The 20,511-nt window shown below is 44.3% G+C and overlaps 1 protein-coding gene and 1 non-coding gene across 2 annotated transcripts in view; both read left to right on the top strand.

Annotated features, from left to right (window-relative positions):
• FARP1 (FERM, ARH/RhoGEF and pleckstrin domain protein 1) overlaps positions 1-20,511 on the top strand; it is a 218,372-nt gene that overhangs the window by 40,492 nt on the left and 157,369 nt on the right. The gene's annotated exons all lie outside the window — the stretch shown is intronic.
• TRNAR-CCU lies at positions 19,989-20,061 on the top strand. The gene has a single exon. It is a non-coding gene; the product is annotated as a tRNA-Arg (tRNA).

A 20,511-nucleotide genomic window follows, 5' to 3' on the forward strand; every position in this document is an offset into this window, starting at 1 on the left:
ATGATTTGTTTTTTTTTTGAGAACGCAAACATGCAAGTTCGAAAACATAACATTCCCCGTATGGGCCCCTTCCTCATTGCTCACCCTCCCTCCCCACAGAAGTAATCACGGCCTGAATTTTGTGTTAATCTTTCCCCTGTTTCTCTTTATAGTTTGGCACATGTGTGTGACTCTAAACAATAGCGTGTTTGGCCTCTAAATTCCATATTCGGTTCCTGTCTTTCCACTTAACTGGGAGGAGAGAAATTGGGTGGATTCTGGTCTTTGGTCTGTTCCTAGCCTCAAGCATAGTGCTTGGCACATAGCAGGGATTTAATACGTGTTTATGGATCAAATGAATAAAGATAAAAATGTTCCTATAAAACGAAGTTTCTGATTTATGACTAAGGTGCATAAATGTGTATTTGAATTATCATAAAAGAAAAGTAGGTAATATCAAAATGTGTTTTTGGAAAGTGAACTTGGATGATGTTTAAAACTAGGAGACCATCCTATATCCCCTTCTCAAAATGAGAAAAATGAGTCTCAAACAGATAAATGTTTTTCCCAGGGTCATTTAGCTAATGTGGCCAAAGTGGGGCCAGGACCTCTCTTTCCTCCTCGTCCAAGATTTTGTCAGCGAGGCCACAGGACACTTGGAAGGTAGTTTTAATCAAGAGATGCAGATGTTTTTCTTCAGGTTAATGGAAAGCCCCTCCTGGGGAGCAGGGAGTCACACAACTACAAAAAGCCCTCAGATTCACACATGAGATGATGTGATCTGATAATGCCCCTCCTCAAGCGAGAGAAGATACTAGATTATGCTAGCCAGATAGTTCGTTGTATATATTTTCAAATACTTTAATAGTATGTGTAATAGAGTTTAGAGTGACTTTATTGTCAGATGAATGTTTTAAAAAATTGTTTCTGGAGCATCATTTTGTCATTTTGGTCAGTCCCAACTTCTTTTTTTTTTTTTTTTTTTTTAAGATTTTATTTGTTTGACAAAGAGACAGCCAGTGAGAGAGGGAACACAAGCAGGGGGAGTGGGAGAGGAAGAAGCAGGCTCCCAGCAGAGGAGCCTGATGCGGGGCTCAATCCCACAACACCGGAATCACACCCTGAGCCGAAGGCAGATGCTTAACGACTGCGCCACCCAGGTGCCCCGCAACTTCTTGATCACTCAGTATGAGAATCACAAGGCTAAAAGAACATAGCGCGTGTGGTTATCACCGCATCACTAAAGACTTGAAATGCGCTTCTTGTCCAGTTGCTATCCAGAGGCTCTTCAGTAGACTCAATATAAGGTCTTATTACCTGGGTTTTTATGTATTTATCCAGAGATGATGGCATTTTCCAAAGAGTAGGGTCTGGGTTTTGGTATCTGAAGATTTTCCCCACTTCCGTTCTGCCTCCCCTGCCACAGTGCATGTATGGAGAGAGAGAGAGACAGACAGACAGACACAGTGATGATTTTGTCCCATTACTTTGACATGAACCCAAAGACAAGCCAGTGGTACCTCACAAATGGGCAACAGAGCTGTCATGGCAGCCTTACCTCTGGACTATGACAGAATGTCCTGAAGCTCTGCGTCCACAGGCTGCCCTCCTAAAATCTAAGCCATCTCTGTACTTAATACTTTGCAACACATTTGCAAACTTTTATCTTTCATACCAACCCTTCCAAGGGTCTGAAGCTGTAAGTCGGTGTTTAAAGGAAGCATCTGGTGTTGGTCTTTAAAGAAAGTTCTCTGGTAGCCCGCCCAAATAGCCACATCCATGACGCAGGGAGCCTTCGTGATAATTTATACTTCAGAGGAAAACACAGCTGCCCCTGATTCTCTGTATTAGTTTTAGAACGCTTCCAAATTGTTTGACACCAACATTTTTCAACTTGATTTTGGCAAGCACAGAGCCGAGATTTCAGAGTAGCTTTTATCAAAATAAAACCAGCTCCTTGGTTGTGAGCAGGGAGAATTCCAGAGGTTGGCACTGACGCTGTACGTGGGGGGTGTGATGAATTAATAGCCGTATGTTGACTTAGGCTGCAACAAAAGTGACTTTCCAGCCAAGTTCGGCAAGGAAGAATGGGAAGTTTCTAATCTTTGATAGGGTGCTCAGGGAGAGGAGAATCATTTGCAGCATTAAAGAATATTGTGAAATGTTTATTGGCAGTAGCCCTGAGTTGAGCCCTTTGGCCTTGCTACCCGGCTGCTGCCGCCGAAGATCGTGATGATGATGATGATGATGATGATGAAGGATGGTGATGATGATAATGAAGGATGATGAGCGCGTAGGAGCTGTCACCTGGGGTGCTGCTGCAGAGAGCTTTTGGGATCGGTCCCAGGAAGTGGCCGTAGTCACCCTCGGAGTCCGATAGCACGATCTGGCTCAGCAATGATACGGCTTATCGGTGACGTCAAGATGTTGATGCGAGGCAAAAACCAGATTCAAATCCAGCTGCTGCCACTTTCTAACTGTGACCTGAGGTTTGCCATTCGCAAAGTGAGGCTAACAGTATCTCGCTCACACGTGGCTGTGGGGCTTCAGTGAGCTCGTGTATGTGGTAACGACATCCCTGTACAGCTGCTGCTGGGGCCCAAGGTCACACCACAAGGACGCGTCAAGCTCGCTTCCCAACCCACGTGTGCGTTGCTCTTACCCTTTTCCACGTGACCGCCCTATCCCAAAGCACGTTTTCGTGTACGCTGGGCCACACGGTGTCTTGGTTTGGGCTAGCAGATACAGTCCTGGGCGGAGGCCGACTTCCCGGGTTTGAGCTCAGAATGCCTCGCCGAGTGTGGCTGAGTGTAGGCGCGCACATTTTGAAAGTGGGGTTTGGAACAAATTGATCCGTGGTTTTGTCTCATTCTCCATAACCCCAAAACGGGACTCCTCAGATGGTTACAAATGTCTTTGAAAGTAACTTCCTCTGTTGTCCACACGATCATCTAGTTACTTGGGTTCTGAGACATCTCAGCCTGCCCTCTTGTTCTGGGAAACCTCTCGGGGTCTGGGCAAAGTGTTGATTTGAGGGGGCAGTCGGTACTAGAAAAGCACTGCGCCTTCCTCCCCACCCCCAAACAGCCAGTCTTGTCATGAGACACTAATGTGCGCGCCATTGATGTCTGTGTTGTCTTAGCTTTTCGGGTGTGGAGTGAGAGATGAGCGCTCAGACCTTAGTTCTACTCTTCCAACTTGCTTCTGAGCAAACTACTCACCTACGGGGAGTCTCCGTTTACAGCAGGAGGTCACTTGAGTTGGCAGTAGTGCCTGCAGAGTGATCTAGACCGTACCCGTGAAGTTAGGTGATTCCTGGCACGTAGTAGGCGCTCAGTAAAAAGGCATTCGGTCTCTGTGATACAGACACGAAGCTATTATAGGAATCCTGTCTGTTGCATTTGTATTGAATTTATTAATGAGAAAGGTATTTTTCTGCCTGTGTTGCTCTAAATGCAGAATGAGATTGAAGCCGGAGAAGCCTGATGCATAATGGTTTCGCCCTGGTCAGCTGTTTACACACTCAGCTTCGGCCTCAGCATGAATAGCCTTACCGTGAATTCACCAGAAATTGCTGAGAATTCAGGATCTTAGCTCACTGCTGGGATTAATTTCTTTTCAACAGACTGACTGTCTAGAGAATATCCATAATGCTGTAAATGAAAACATATGTTCATATAACCCATGGCAGTGGGGAGATGGGAAAAGTAACCACGCGATTTTCAGGAACCACTTCATGGGGAAGAGTTGCTGGCTGGGCTGCAGCTGGGGTAAAGAAAACGCTGGATGCAGTACAAAGTTTCTTTTATGGCATTCCCTCTCTCCCCCTCCCTGCCTCCCTCCTTTTCCACCCCCCATCTCTCCCTCCCTTCCCCTTTTTATGTAAATAAAAAAGTTTTACCTTGAAAAGCAAAGGAAGAAATTTTTATTTCTAGGAGAAATTTTTGAAACGATGACTCTCTAAAACCAGAGAATTTAGCTTCATTTGAGAAATGAGATTTTGGGTGTGTGTGTGGGGAAAACGAGTGGAGAGAGGGCTCTTTTTAGGCTCGTTTCGGCCACCCTGAATAAGCTCAATTAAGGGGCAAGACATAAAACGGAGGAAGATGTTGTTGGTTTTGCAGTTTTTCTTGTAAATGCAAAATGGTTGCTTGTGTAATCACAAAATGCACTGATTTGCTGATAGTGTAAAATAGGATGAAACTGCTCTTTTTAATTGAATTTGCTTTCGTGGGTTGGTTTTGAAAAATATTAGTAATGAGAGAGAAATTTGTATTTTGTTTATTGTGTGTTTTATAGCTCTTCTACGTAGATTCTTTCAGAGTTCTATCTTCATCTTTTTTAATGGGGGGAGAAAAAACCCTTCAGAAAATCTGATTCCTCACTCATGACCATTCGTGCCCGTCGTAGATTTGCTATACCCCATGTCAGGCAGAGATCACGTGGGAGAGGTCTCTCATAACTTCAAGGAAAGGACAGGTCGGTAGTGCAGGCGTTCAGTGGGAACTGTGTCATTGTTTGAATATCATTTAGCCTCCATCCCACCCCCCAAATCTAGAATAGTCTACTTGAATATGAGACACATCACTAAAAGTTGAAGCAGCAACCCTTCTGGTGGGCAATTTGGCAACTGGTCAAAAATCTTAAAAATGTGCTAGCTTTGACCCAGCCATTTCATTTCTAGGAAGCGCTTTCACAGAGCTAATAGAAATAAAAGTCCATTGAATGACTTCATGAAAGTAATAATAAAACCATAAGTTCACTTAAATGATCATTTATTTGTACACAGAATTTTATGTAACTATTAAAATGTTGGTATTTTTATTGTAAATTAAATACATATGTTATACTGTATTTTAATGAATCAATATTTGGAATCCGAGGGAGGTTTTTTTTTTGGTATTATGTTATTAATTCTGAGTTTGAAACCAAGGGAGTCCTGCAAATTGTGAGCCGGGTAGAGACGGAACGGAGAGTGGTGGTTGCCAGGGACTGGAGGGAGGGGCGATGGGGAGCTGGTGTTTAATGGGTGCACAGGTGCTGTTTTGCAATGAAAAAATGTTAGAGATGGATGGCGATGATGGTTGCATAACAATGAGAATGTTCATAATCCCCCAGACTGTACACTTAAAAAAATGGTGAATTGTATGTAATTCTACCACACGTTTTTCAAAAAAGGAAATGTGATAATAAAAAGAATGAAAAAGAATGATTTAAAAAATGTACGGGTGGGCATCACCAGGTTTTGAAAAGTTTCCTTCAGAAAGCAAAACTTTCGTTTTCAGTTGCAAACATTTTTTAAAATAAATATATTTATGCTAGAGCATGAGAGCGTGAGCGTGTGCAAGTGGGGGAGGAAGGGCGAGAGAGAGGGAGAGAATCTCAAGCAAACTCTTGGCTGACCGTGGAGACTGACCTGGGGCTTTATCTCCCAACCTGAGCTGAGTCTGATGCTTAACAGACTGAGCCACCCAGGTGCCCCGTTGTAAACATTTTTACTGTGTATCACTTGAAAGATCCATATTTTTTTCCCAACACCATCACTATCCCATCATCAGCTGAAAATATGTATCAAAAATTTCTTAATATCATTGAATGCAAAGAAAAGCCTTTTGATTAGAAAAGATAATATTTGTTCTTAACTTCCTCAAGTATTTTTAGAGATGGAATCGTCTCCATATTTAGATCGCCCCCAACCTTGACTGTGTCAGTAATCTGATATGATAAAAATGTGTTCTGGAAGCTTTTGGATATGATAGATTTTCTGAAGGGGGAGGGGGAGAGTGTGATGGGTTTGTTAATTTTTCTTCTTGGCACAGTCTAATCAATGTCAAATTAAAAATACATATTTTCCTTCTCGTTTTGGATTTTCATTACCTTCCCGTCCTCCTCTCCTGCTGTCTTGTTCTTTATATATCTGTGCAGATCCTTCTTTAAGAACTACAGTGGTGCCTTGGGTGGGCATCTGACTCTTGATTTCGGCTCAACTCATGATCTCAGGGTTGTGAGATCAAGCCCCACGTTGGGCTCCACGCCCAGCATGGAGCCTGTTTAAAATTCTCTCTCCTTCTGCCCCGCCCCCCTCAATTAAAAAAAAAAACAAAAAACCCAGAAAATCCAATTGATATGTGGCTTGGAATATATCCAAGCTAAAATGTTCACTCTATCAGAATCTGATGTTTTATTCAGTATTCACCTAATTAGTAGGACTTGATGAGCTCAGGCTGTGAAACCCTCTGGTCTCGATATGCTTTTTTCCTTTAAAAACTCTAGTAATAGTTTAGAAGATCATCGACCGGTATGGTTTTGTGTCAAGATGGGTCAGTCCATCTTGATAATGCATTAGACCGCTGAGCATCATGCTTACTAATTTGTGGCCTGAAACAGGTATCATTCGATGTGAGAAGGTAAAGCTTCCAAGAGTGCACATTTAAGTGGGAAGACCTGAGTGTTGGCAAAGACGGTTAAGCAAAGAAGAAAGCCGAAGTCCATCACTAAGTGGTCTGCCAAGCCTCTCACTGTCTGCCAGCATCTCCTGTCTTGCCTTCATGATGAAGTGGCAAATTCTAGGTAAGCAGCCCAGGAGTATTGCCACCTGGTGGGATTATTCATGTATATTTATGTGATTTTATTTGGTAATTAATTCAAGAATTTAATTTTTTTTTTTTTTTTTGTAATCAGTACACCTCTGCTAGTCTCTAATTAGTCTTAGAATTTGTTCAGTGAGGGGCATCCATGCAGCCCGTCTTGGTGCCCACCTGCCCCCCAGTGTCGGGCCCCCCTAGTTTAGCCTGAGGGACTGGAGGTTTGTGTCCCCTAGGTTTACTGGCTTCTGGAAACTCAGACCTCTTCACCAAGTTTCACAGTGTTTGATTATAAATATGGCAACATTTAAAATTCATACTCCAAAACGGTTTCTTGAAAACTTGATCTCTTATACACTTTAAAGAAAAGAGGAAGGAGTTCTTGGTGTAAGTCTTGGCTTAAGCTTCGGACCGAAGATTTTGATTGGGTGGAGGGGAGGGGTCTGGGAAATAGTCCAGGGGCCTTAGAAGTGGGACATTTAAAAATACGTGGAAAGTGTGTGTGTGTGTGTGTTGGGAGGAGCTGTGTGACTTTGGGCCAGTTACCTTTGAACTTTAGTTCGAATGTTCTGAAACAGGGAAATCAAAATCATCCTTCAGGCTCTTTCCTGCTTTTAATCCTCTGGACTGTGTTAGTGAACTCCTGCATGTGCTGATGGGCAGTCCGTTCCAAGGAAAAGTTTAGAAAAACCAGTCTTTACATGGGGGAAATGCAATTAAAAAAAACACAGCCCTCAGCAAGCTTCCTAATAAAATTATTACTTCGCGATCCTCTTACCTTCTGAGGGCCTTATTGTCTGCTGTAGGGAGGGGGCGCTTTACTTTTAATAAAAATGTTGGTCTCTTCTGCCCCTGAGGATTTCTGTGCTTCAGTTAGTTGACCGAATAAATTATTTGTGACTTTGGACACTAGCTGACCCCAGTGGGTCTGGACACCATAGAAAAGACATAATATATTCTTGCTTTGTGTGTTTGGTCACTCATTGCTCATCTGCTGTCTAAAAGGTATAAAGCTGGTCTTTTTTTTTTTTTTTTTTTTTAATATTCATTTGACAGGGGGAGAGAGTGCATCAGCAGGGGGAGAGGGAGAGGGAGAAGCAGGTTCCCCTCACTGAGCAGGGAGCCTGATGTGGGGCTCCATCCCAGGACCCTGGCTGGGATCATGACCTGAGCTGAAGGCAGGTGCTCAGCCGACTGAGCCACCCAGGTGCCCCCAAGCTGGTTGTCTTTTCTAAGATTCTCTTAATCATGTTGGAAGTCACCTATTGCTGGCTGATGGGTGAAACACTGCTCCGTTTAAAATGCTTCTTTGCTTTCCTTCAGCTTATTCCATTAAAAAATACAAGGCTCAGGTGGTGTAGCCACCCGCATCCCTTCTGGGTTCAGCCCCTGCAGGTATTCACTGCATCCTGGGTAAACCATGCAAACATTGGAAAGGTCAAGGTTATGGTACCCCGAGGTCTGGGACTCAGCCCCGCTCAATTCTGGGCCCGTGAAAGCAGAACAATGCCAGGAGACCTCAAACTCACCTACAAGTGCTTGTTTCATTCACACTGCCTGCACTCCTCCCTTCTGCACCTGCCTTTTTAGGCCCTTATTCTCAGAATCCCTGAGATTTGAGCTGGAGTTGCTTTCTCTTGTTCTCCCAAGGCAGGGAGTTCTAACACGGAAACCCTGTTCTGATTTCAGTCCCCCTGTCCTGCCAAGAAGCTGACCAGTGTTGGAAGTTGACTTCTCATCTGCTGCTTGCCAGGTTTACCCGGCCAAGAGCGGTGTTAAATGAGGCCACAGACAGGATGCAAAGGGCCAGGCACCATCCCAGAGCCCTGCTGGCCAGAGAGCATCATGGCCTGCAGTGTTAATCAGTTCTGCACAGGCTGCAGGAGAAGGCTCTGGAGAGACCTGCGTGATCCGTTGGAGGCTTAGGTCTCCATGTAATTCCTGCACTGTGGTGGGGGCATTTTACAGGGCATCTGGGACACAAGGATGGACAGGTGTGGCAGTTTTCTGGGACAATGGGATTCTGAGATCCCCACCTGAAGGGGGGGAGTGTGTGTGGCCTCATACCTTTTTTTTATAGGGGAGGCCCCAGGGGGGAGAGGATGTGTCACCCAGGGTCCCCTGGGGGAAGTTCTGGCCCTCTCCTGGGGTTCTTGCAGTGCTGGGGAGTTACGATGAGCTGGCCCATTCTGGGGTGGGGGTGGGATCCCGCCTTCCAGAAAGAAATCCTGGTGTCTGCCTGCCTTCCCCTCCCATGGATGCTGCCTTGTGTTCCGTTCCACCCCCTCTTACCACGTCCCTTCTTGGACCAGGCAGCATTGCTCCCTCCCAGAGTGAAAGCAGCTTCCATGAATCTGCAAGACTGTGTGCTTCTGTGCTGGGGAGCTTTTTTGTTTTGAATGGGATGAGGATGGTGGAAAATTGTGTGTGGGAAGGGGTTTATGGTGTCCTAGGAAGAACATATTTTGATGCTTGTTTAAAAAAAATGTCTATGAGAGTTTGCAATATGGATGCCGTCTTTGTGGGTGGGTGTGGGGGAAAAGAAGGAAAAAGAAGCAACACGTGGTTTGAATTCGTCCGGGTGGATGATTTTGGCAGCCCTTCTTGGTCCCGACTCTGCTTCGTACAGGTTGATACCATGTTATTCTTCTTGCCAACTGTTCCTCTCCCTCCAGGCACCAAATGTGCTTATTTTAGGGACACTGAGGCAGCTGGAGGGCAACTTACGATTGTGATTTCCAAGTGGGATGAGGTGATCGAGTGTTTTTTCCATTTAAGATCATGGCGAACGGAGCTCATTGAGGGGACTAGCAAGGATCTCCAGTTAAAGCTAAGAGCTGGAATGAGAGCTGGAATGGGAACTGGTCATTCCAGGCATGGGTTCATGGAATTTGTGCATTCTGCATTCACTGGGGGTGATCTGGTGGCATTACCGGCATTGAATTAATGTGTTAAAATGGCATTGTGATAGCTATTCGTGTTGTACATGAATTTTAGTTGGAATTTTTATTGGGACAAAGGGGAATACAGCCAATAATCTCTGCGACCCAAGTGAGTTTACCATAATCCTACAATTACTGTCCAATAGGCTGAAGAGGAGGTAGTAGGCATTTTTGGAGAAGCCGGGTATTACCCTGGTGTTGTGTAGATTGTGACATCCTAATGAGAGGTGTTAGCCAAGTGTCCCAGACACTGTCACCACGTTCCTTCCCTAATACAATTTCATCTTCAACATTATTCTTGTTTACAATGTTCGTATCTAGAGAGAATCTCTGGCTGTCTCACAGGAGGAGAAATACAAGGATAGTTATTAACGGAATTGATCTTCAGGAGTAGAATTGCAAACGACTTAAATACCCATAAACAGGTTGGATAGATAGAAGATGGTGTATTTAAACCAGGACTGTGCTGGAGTTAAAGGAGTGAACTATGGTTCTTTAAATCAAAGTAGACTTCAAGAACATAATTTTGAATGATAGGACTATGGTTTAATTTATATTTAAAATCATACCTACAAAGAGTTCTCTGTATTTCCGTAGGGGTGTGTGCCTGTGTGTATATAAACTATATTGGAAAGACACACAAATAGGAAGATAGAATGGGAATAATTTTATTTATGAGGTTTTATTTCTAGTTATAAAAACCCCTGAACCAGAAGTGTGACAGAACATTGTCCTCTCTGGGCGGTGGATGTATGGTTCCTCTTTTATCTTTCTTTGTACTTAACTCTGTTTTAGGGGTTGTTCTCAAAGTTTTCAGAAAATCTGTGGTCGCTCAAAAGTCATAAAATATTGAACAATATAAAGAGAAAATCTTGTGATCTCCTATAAAAGTGTATGACCTTATATGTTTTTGACTGGTGGTTGCTCTTTGAAGGGATTTCTTCTAAGGAGTGGTTCAGTCTATGTGCAAAAATCTAGCCTCCTAGATGTCTGGCCGTATGGGATTGACTAAATCATGGCCCATCCATCATTCAAAATATCCTTAAGCTTTATGTGATGTTTATCTTCTTAGAATTGATGTCATGTTTATTATGAATCTGAACCTTTTATATTGTGACATTCTTCCAGTGGTTGTCATTTTCTCATTTCTTTTTAGGCCCTTCCTGTAACTTTTTTATTTATTTTTTTATTAGTTAGCTCTACCTGGTTTGGAAGCAAAGTGACTTTTGTTGTAAGCGTTGGCGCCTCCTTGATTCAAACTTTGACTTAGTCATGGATTCACTGGTGACCTTGGAGAAAACCCCTCCCTTCATCCTTCAGAGGGGTACCATTCATGGAGCCCTGGGTCCTAGATGGGGAGGGCCAGTGGAGCAGGCCTCAGGCATTAGCCCAACTCCCGCAGAACCCTCCAGTGAAAGTGGTCCCTCTTTGTCTCTCCGAATACATTACCCAGTGTGCTGGGGCAGGACCTTTGTATGTGCTGTTTTCTCCTTCTGGAATGCCTTTCACATGCTCTCCCCCTTCCCTACCCTCATCTTGAAAGCTATTCTCCCTCGAAACCTTGTTGAGACATCATCTCATTTGGGAAATCTGTGCCATCTCTAGATCTAAGATGTGCTGTGTTACTGAACCTCACAATATTGTTAGGACAGTTGACCCTTGACCAATGTAGGAGAAACTGTGGATTAACTTGTATGTGGAGGGTTTTTGTTTTTTTAATCATGCATATTGTAAATGTATTTTCCTTATGATTTTCTTAACATTTTTTCTCTAGCTTACTTTAAGAATACAGTACATAATACATATAGCATAAAAAAAGGTGTTAACTATTGATGTTATCGGTAAGGCTTCCAGTCAACAGCAGGCTATTAGTAGTTAAGTTTTGGGGGAGTCAAGTTAACATGCAGATTTTCAGCTGTGTGGGGGTTGGTGCCCTTCATCCCCGTGTTGTTCATAGGTCAGCTGTCCTCGCTTACATAGCCCCAGACCCGCCAGACGCAGCTCCTTAAAGGCAAGATGCTGGTCTTTGTTAACGTTATCGTCCTATGTGCCAAACACAGGCCCTGGCGCTTACCAGACACTCAGAGTTTGCGCAGATGAACTGAAGGGAAGGCACTTCGAAAAGTACACAGGGCTCAGCCTATGAAAAGTGGTACCGTTGAGCGTGTCTGAATGTGGTGTTTTGAATCCCTGGGCGTGTCCAGGTGTTTTTGGACTACAGGACGCAATCCTCTCGTGTTAGTGGTGCTGGGGGCAACATGGCGCACAAGTTCCTCCTGGTGACTGTATGTTCCTATTCAGCTGTTCAGGCGCGTAACGTTCTGGGATTTTAATCGTGCAGCTCTTAACGTTGCATTGTAAAGTGGTTGTTTCTACCGTATTTTCAACAACATGTGTATACTGGGCTTCTTTTCTGCTTGGGGCTCTGGATCCTGCGGGAGTGGAGACACCGTCTCAGAAGTCAGTCTGATGGTGGAGGTAGTTGATGTCAGCAACGCCCCGTGGGAAGCCGAACGTCACATGGTGCCCTGCGACTAGTTGATTTTCTCGGTGATGGCTTCTAAAGTTCTGTGCCCTGCCAGAGTAATCCCTTGATTCCCAGGAGGGCTGTCGATCATTCTGTGTGACAGGAAAAATAAGCTAAAAATAGCCAAATGACTTTTAAGTGCTTTTTTCCATTTTTTCCTGGCATGACTGACTAATGAGGGAAAAATTGGTGTCGAGGGCATGAAATTAATAGGCGCCATTTGCGCCAAGTCATTCCTTTATAGATAAGGAGAGAGACCTAGTGAGAACAAGTCACCAAGAAATTTCTACGTAAAATGGTTTTCCAGCTCATGTCAGCAGTGGTTTTCACGTTATATGATTTTCTGTTTAATCTACCAGAAAGGCAGAGAGAGAGAGAGAAGGGGGAAGCATTAATTTTTGTGTGAAAGATCTGGGCTCAAATCCCCATTCAGCCACTTACTCGCTGTGTGGTCTTGGGCAGGTTTGCTCCGTGGGCCTCATTGTCCTTCTCTCCAAAATGAAAATAACAATCCCAACTTTGTCCTTTGAAGGAAATGTAGAAAAGGCACCAGGGCCCAGCACCCTGTCCACATCAGATTAATCACAGCTCCTATCAATGAAGCGCAGTCATTAACACAGAGTTTACTCATTTGCTTGGTTGGCGGCGAAGGGAGGGTTTTAGGTTAGTCATGAGTCACTCTTTGGAACAGCCACCTTTTGGAAAATTTTCCGAAGTCCGAGATTTCAAACCAGTTTCCAGAATTTCCAGATGTTACATGTAGATTAAAGAATAAAAGCCACCCCGGGATCTCTTTATTAATAAAACCCACCATCAAAAACTATAAAAGGATGGTGTTAGAGGCACAGAGAAGAGGCTTATTATGTTATGTAGGCATTCAACACGTTAATATCACAGGAAGAAAAAAATGTTTTTGTGTAAACAGTGAATTTTAGCCACAGGCCGATTCTGCAACAAGGGGCTGCTATGTTCTCTTAGAAGAATCCCTCATGCTCTCACCTGATCCTAGTTTTTTGTGGCATCGCAGGCCAGGCCGAACCCAGTTGTCCTTGGGACTTGTCTTCCTGGGTCACAGTTGCTGCTCTGAGAAAACTTGGCCTCTCTACCTCCATCTGCTTATTGGTGGTGTGGACATGGGAAGTGTGGGATTTGGAAATGCAGCCCCTGTTTCCTTTGATGATGACGTAAATGCTTTCAGAGCCCAGCCTCGGGGCCCCCCAGACTTTCTGTGTCTGATCTGTACTTGGCCTTTCCCTGAGCCCTCTGCTTCGGCCAGCCCCTTCCCAGGCCTGGACGTTTCGATACACATCCTCCTCAAGGGCCTGGCGGATGCATGGCTGCTGAGGGCATGTGTGGGTCCCGTCCTCAAATCCAGTTTTCCTCTGCAGAGGAAGATTCCAGTTGAGTAGACTCACAACCCAAAGGGATGTGTCCCTCCGTTCACAAGCCCTCAGGTCCACAGAAATATGACAGGAATCCAAGCAATGTCTGTGCCCTCACACAGGGGACTCCAGGACACTGCTTAAGTGGCCTCGGTGGAGACTGCTGTTGAGGGACTTCTGATGGCAGGTTTCTAGTCACGTTGGGTTAACAAGCAGTGAATTTCACATCCTATTTCCGAATGAAACATTCAGATTCTATCAGGGGCTGCAAATGGTAACTCCTAGGCCAGATTGAGCCCATCAGCCAGAAATGGTCGTACTTTTTTTTTTTTTTAATTTAAATCAGTTTTTAATTATAGCAAATAATATATACCATGAAATCTACCGTGTTAACCATTTTTAAGTGTATAGCTCAGCAGTGTTGATTAAATTCACATTGCGGGCAACCAATCACCAGAACTTTCTCATCTTCTAAAGCTGAAATCATTTCATTTACATTTTTAAACGGTCGAAAAAGTAAAAAAGGGGACTATTTCATGACATGTGAAAATGACATGTAGTTCACATTTCAGTGTCCTTCAGTGAAGTTTTATTGGAACACACCCGGCCCGTCTGTTTACGTGTTGGCCATGGCTGCTTTTATGCTGTAGCCCCAGAGCTGAGTGGTTACACTGAGACCATATGGACCGTGGACCATAAAACAGGTCCTATCTGGCTCTTTGCAGGAAATGTTTGCCAACCCCAAAGCAAGCCTAGTTGGCCACAGGTTCTGTTTATCCCTCCTTAGAACTGATTGAAGGGGCCCTGTGTAGAGCATTTTTTTGGATGTGTAGTATCTAGTAAATTTTGCTGATATATTAGCTTTGTTTTAATATTAAAATTATGGTAACGCATACTGCCCTTACTTTGTCTGAATCAACCCTGTAAAAATGAATCTTCTTCACTTGCAGTTCTTTTTTTAAAAACATTTATTTAAAAGAGGGGGGCAGGGAAGGGGCTGAGGGAGGGGGGAGGGAATCTCAAGCGGACTCCCCACTGAGTATGGAGCCTGACACGAGGCTCGATCCCAGGACCCTGAGATCATGGCCTGAGCCGAAATCAAGGGTTGGATGCTCAACTGACTGAGCCGCCCGGGCGTTCCTTCCCTCGTAATTCTTAATGATGATCTTTGCAGGAGGATGTAATGAGCTACTTTTTGACTCTTGAATTATCTGGTGAAAATGTAAGCAATAAAATCCTAGTGCATTCTTTCAGCGTGAGAGAAAAATAAGCTTGAGTTTAAAAGCCCCCAGCGCTCGCTAAGTTCAGCTATTGTGCTGCCCCCCCCCCCAAGAAGATTCCAGTCATTCCTGTTTGTCAAGCCCAGTGCTGCTTAAGTGATATGCACCAGTTCCCTCCAGTGTGCACGGGGCAGATGCTGCTCTCTGCTGTTGGCGGTTGAGGTTCGATAGGGATTTGTCTTGGAAATAGAGGAAATATAGGAGAGTCAGGACTAGGGCTCAAATCAAGGGTCCAAAGGCTCAGGTACAAGTGTTCCCCACCAGAAGGAATTCTGCTTTTATAAAACTAAGATAAATGGAGACGTGCGTGTTTTCGCTCATAAATCCTTGAGGATCACACTCTTTCCTTCCCTGGAGACTCTGTTACTGTTACCTTGATTTGGACAACATGCATCTCTTCCTCTTGGTTGTCTCGGGTACTTGAATTACTCTTCTTTCTTTCTCTGATCCGTTTTTCTCCTACTTGTTTCCAACTTTTGTGTAATTCAAATAAATCCCAGTTCTGTCCTTGCACTTGGAGAGGTGGAGGTTGGTTGAAGCCCTTTTTGAGCTCAGAAAACTCATGGTCCTTTAGGGGCATTCGTGGCTCCTTCTATCGCCATAGGCTTACCTTTCTTCTTGTTAGAGACCCTGCTGTCTGCCCGTGAGGGCTCTTCCTGTATTTGCTAAATCTATTTGTGTGAATACATAGGAAATCCAATTAGATTTTCTTATAAGAATTTAAAACATGCAGAAAAGTAGATGCCCCGTATATCCAGTCCTTGCATTCAGCAATGAACATTTGTCTCAGCTGCTTCATCTATCCATTTATTACGTATTATCTATTTATTTGTTGAACCTTTTTTTATTTTTAAAAAGATTTTTACTTAATCATTTTAGAGTGAGACAGAGTGGGGGCGGGGCAGAGGGAGAGAAAGAATCTCAAGCAGACTGCACACTGAGCTCAGAGCCCGACTCAGGGCTCCCTCCCACGACCGTGAGATCATGACCTGAGCCAAAACCAAGAGTTGGATGCTCAACCAACTGAGCGCCCCCCCCCCAGGCGCCCCTGTTGAACCTTTGAAAAACAAATGACACCAGGATCTTTCACTCTTCTTTTTTAAAAAATAAACTTTTAATTGAGGTATATAACATACATGCAAAAAACTATACAAAGGACAAGTATAGAGCTTGACGAGTTTTCACAGAGCTTTCATTTTTAAATACTCTAGAATACATCTCCAGAAAGTAAGGATATTCATGTAACTGCCATACCATGAAATCCAATTTTAATTATTAAATTCTGGGGACAATGAGGCAATCAGGGGAAGGAACCTTGTCCTTCTCATGGTCCAACATGTTGCTTCCAGTGACTGCTTGGTTCTTTGCCTTGTTGCTATTTGTTAAGGGAGTGGTCAGGGAGGGAGGAGAAAATTTAGTTAACAGAATTTTTTACCTGGTTCCTTGGAACATACTGACTGAGTGGAGGGTATATTAAGAATCGGGTTTTAGGGGTGCCTCGGTGGCACAGCGGTTGAGCGTCTGCCTTCGGCTCAGGGCGTGATCCCGGCGTTATGGGATCGAGCCCCACATCAGGCTCCTCCGCTATGAGCCTGCTTCTTCTTCTCCCACTCCCCCTGCTTGTGTTCCCTCTCTCGCTGGCTGTCTCTATCTCTGTCGGATAAATAAATAAAATCTTTAAAAAAAAAATCGGGTTTTAGGTAAGAATAAAAGTCAATGGTTTTTTAAGACTTAACCACCAAGCCAGCCATACTGCTTCTAGTGGGAAAGCTTTGGGAACACGTAGGTTTGTAGGTAAACTTAGAGTCGGTTTTCAATATCAGAGTTCACATTTGACCACTAGGAAGAAGTGTGATAAACCATCATAATCCTTTCCTGTTTGGTCCGGGTCTATCATAGTTCTTTGTGGAGACTGAGCTGTTGTTAATGTATCTTCAATAACACATGACTAGTAAATCTGGCAAAATGTGTTTTGTTCTTATTTTCAAAAGCTCTTGTGGGCTGTCCCAAGTTCTCTGTGGGCAATACTAGTTGCACATCTGGTTTTAAATATGTGTGTACATGGGCTTTGTTGGGTCTTGGTTTTTAAACTATTAGTGATTTATAAAGCCTCAGTATATTTTTCTTGGAAAAATCCATTTTGTTAAATGTTCACTCCTCTCCTAGATGTTGGGCAGTCCGTGGGATCTCAAGAGTTCCTTTGTGATTAACAGATGTAGAGATGTGAATGAGTTCACAGATACCAGCTTCATCATGGCCTAACTAAGCCTGCTGGGGAGTCTTAAAATTCAGCCAAGTAAATTTGAAGATGTAATTGGCTTTATTTAATCGATTTCTGAATCAGGCAGCATCCCATCGAGCACGTAGAGGGGATGCTCCAAAGAGTTGTACAAAATAGAAGGTTTTTACAGGAAGGAACATGGGTCAAGGAAGTTATTAGCAAAATGCAAGGATTATTCTAGGCACGATCACCTTCCCTTAGTGGGAAGGGCAGGTGGAGTGTCTAATTACGTGGGTTAACTCCAGTTCCTTAGGGGGACAGAGAGGGCCTGTGTAACAAATTACCTCATTGGTGTTGACCAGAAAATTCCAAATTGACTGGCTTAAAATTCTTCTGGAGAGGTTGAAACTGCAATTAAGTCTGGGTTTGCTGTCCTAGGGGCAAGTGACTCCATCTTGGGCCTAGGGGTTGGGTTCCTTTTCCACAAGAATGAAGACGAGACGTGAATATTGTCATGGTCTGTATCTGTTATGTAGCTAACTTTCTTATTTGATGAGAGCTGTTTTCTTAGTCCAAGAATTGAGATGGCTCAGAAACTGAAACTGAGTTGTGTGTGTTAATTTTTCTTCCTTCCTCCCCCCCTTTTTTTAAAATTAGTGAATCACTCCTTTGAGGCGGTGTGGGGTGATAGTGTGGAGACCTGAAGTGGTGGCCTGAGATTGGAAGGCCAAAGTACGAATCTAGAAAGCTACTCTCTTCATATAATTATGACCCATGATCTCCCCCATGGTTTCACACTGTTGTTCTCTGAATCGGAAATCGCAAAGTAGGAGAAGACTGATCGTGGTTGTTCGAGCTCTCTTCATGGGTATTTGAGAGTCGGCTGTGGTTTAGTTGCTGTACTGGTTGCTGGGGACACAACATGTTACAAAACAGACCTGAAATCTGTGTTCCTGGAGCCCAGAGTTTGGAAGAATGAAGACGTGCTACCAGCAGTGACACAGGTGAGGACGGTTTTGCATACAGGTAAGATGCTGACGGCTCCCTTACCAGCTCGCCCTGTCTGCCGCTCTCAACCTCGGCGGGCTGGTCGCCTGGGCTCACCGCAGGCTGAGGAGTCTAGCTCGTCTTACACCGATGATTCTATATTATTTTAAAAGTACCACAAATAGCACTCTTTGCACTCTAGTCAAAAGCCCAACAGTTACAGGGAATAGTTTAATCTAAAAGATAAGGTAGGAAATGTTCACTTGGGGACCACGTCATGAAATGTGTTCCCCTCAGTTTTTCCCCTCACTTCTGTCTTGACCTTTCTTTGTGTTTGGGAGCCGAAGGGATCTTTATGTTTAAGTCCTCAGGGGCCCCATATTAAAGTGTGAATACGTGGGAAGAACATCACTTAATAGGTTGCAGTTTTGCCGGCTGTGTAGCTGGTAGGGGCTGTTGGAATATCTTCTGAGAGTTGGAGTTCAGGATCACAGGTGCTGGGCTGGATTAGTGATGTCTGTGGGGTTGGACTTGGAGTTCAGGGTCGCTGGACTAGTGATGTCTGTGGGGTTGGAGTTGGAGTTCAGGGTCGCTGGACTAGTGATGTCTGACGGTGGGGTTAGAGTTGGAGTTCAGGGTTACAGGTGCTGGGCTGGACTAGTGATGTCTGTCTTTGGGGTTGGCGTTGGTTCAGGGTCACTGGCGCTGGGCTGGATTAGTGATGTCTGTCTGTGGGGCGGCGAGAAGCCGCAATTGCTACTCTTGCATTTGAGCTCTTATCAGCTCACATTTCAGAGATAATTAGTGATAATTACTGGGCACAGACTGGAGCCATGGGGGCAAGAGGAAGCCGGTGGCTGGACTGTGAGAGGGTACCAGAAACGAGTATTTTCAGTTTTGCTTAGAGCCAGAAGAGCCACGGCCACGCTTGAGCATATAGGTTGTGTGAGGTCCGGGACTCCGGCTCTCTGCCCACAGCAGTGTCTGCCCCGTGGGCAATCAGGAAGTGTTTGTCTATTTCTGAATAGAGTCGTAAAGTTTGTTGCTTACCTCACCTAGCTGTGAGGTAGCTAAGGCTAGTTTGTGTGTAGGGAAATAGAAATTCAGAGACCATACAGACGAAGCTTTGTGAAGACTGACATCAGGGGAGGAGTTCAAGGTTAAACTGTGCAGGGACCAGTGGAGCAGGGATTTGAACCCCGCGTGTCTCCTGGCAAAGCCCATCTTCTCTGTACTACAAACGGAAATGTAGGAATGCTGTCGCTAGGGAAAGAATCAGCCTTTGTTTATAAAGTGGCAAAACTTAACATTTGCATGGCCAGGGATTAAAAAAAAACAAAACAAAACGGGAGTTTGCTAGGTGCGGCTGCTAGCCTTGGTCTCTCCCGAGGAGGGACGCCCTCGGCGTGAACACCATCATCGCTGATGGGTGCGTGGATTTGCTGCTTTGTCTGGGTCGTCCCCCCCCCCCACTTTTTTCAGATGACATCCTCTATTAAGCTTGGTCATTTTGCCAGGATGACCTCTGTAGGGAAAATACTTAAAAGACTGAAAAATGATGAAAATGAAAGAACACAAGATATCCCCAAGATACTCAGGCAAATTCCCTGGAGCTTTTGCTGTGTACACGGGCATGCTTGGTTTGGACAGTGCAATGCTGGCCGGTCAGGTTCTCTTTGTCTGAAATGGGGAGTTTTACGGGGTCCTAACTGACCTCACGTTTCCCTTCCTTGATCAGGAGAGACTGAGGGGGCCAGTGGTCCTTGTTCATTCACTACCTGGAGGAGAGTAGCTTGTCTGAAAATTTTTGCTTTGTTTTAGATTCGGTTTTCAAAGAAGCAAGTTTTCTTAAGATTGGTTCCTTCTTTCTCTCTCTCCCTCCCTCCTCCCTTTGCCATTTCTTACCTCATAAAATCAGAGGTGCCTGGATGATCCCACGGAGAGGATTTCAGTTAAACATTAAATACTAGCAAAATTAATCTGCTCCCATGTTGGTTTGACCATCCAGAATCTTAGATGTCAAAAGAAAGGTACTAGTACCATTCACATAACTAAAACCTCCTTAAAAATGTTAGGCTTTTGGGGCGCCTGGCTGGCTCAGTGGGTAGAGCACGCGACTCCTGATCTCAGGGTCGTGAGTTCAAGCCCCACGCTGGGTGTAGAGCTTACTTAAAAAAAAAAAGTTATGATTTTATCTGCACATCAAGTAAATATGAGCAGTCGTTTCTCTTTTGAGGTTTTAACTCAGGTCAGATAGTAGATACTTGGCTGATTGGTTAGATCCCAAGTAATATGATTTTATTAAAAAGTGTGTTCAGCCATATGAAACTGTTCATCTTGCTGTCCCGGGGTGGGTTGGTGAATTCACTCGTGATACACAGCTGTGTGCATCTGGCAAATATCTTTCCAAATGAACTCTACAGCTGTGAGTGGTCAGAGGGGGTGGTTCATTTTAATTTCCTGCATGTGATTCTATAGGAAGTTAATGCCTTAACTTTGTCTCTAATGCCACAGAATTTTATAAACACTAACGAGCGAACTCAGGTTCTTGTCATCCTAAAGTAGACTTAACACACTGAGCTGTTCATTCATGGAACAGATGACATCTG

This window comes from Ursus maritimus, unplaced genomic scaffold (assembly GCF_017311325.1).
Source record: "Ursus maritimus isolate PB19 unplaced genomic scaffold, ASM1731132v1 scaffold_10, whole genome shotgun sequence".
NCBI classification, from domain to species: domain Eukaryota; kingdom Metazoa; phylum Chordata; class Mammalia; order Carnivora; family Ursidae; genus Ursus; species Ursus maritimus.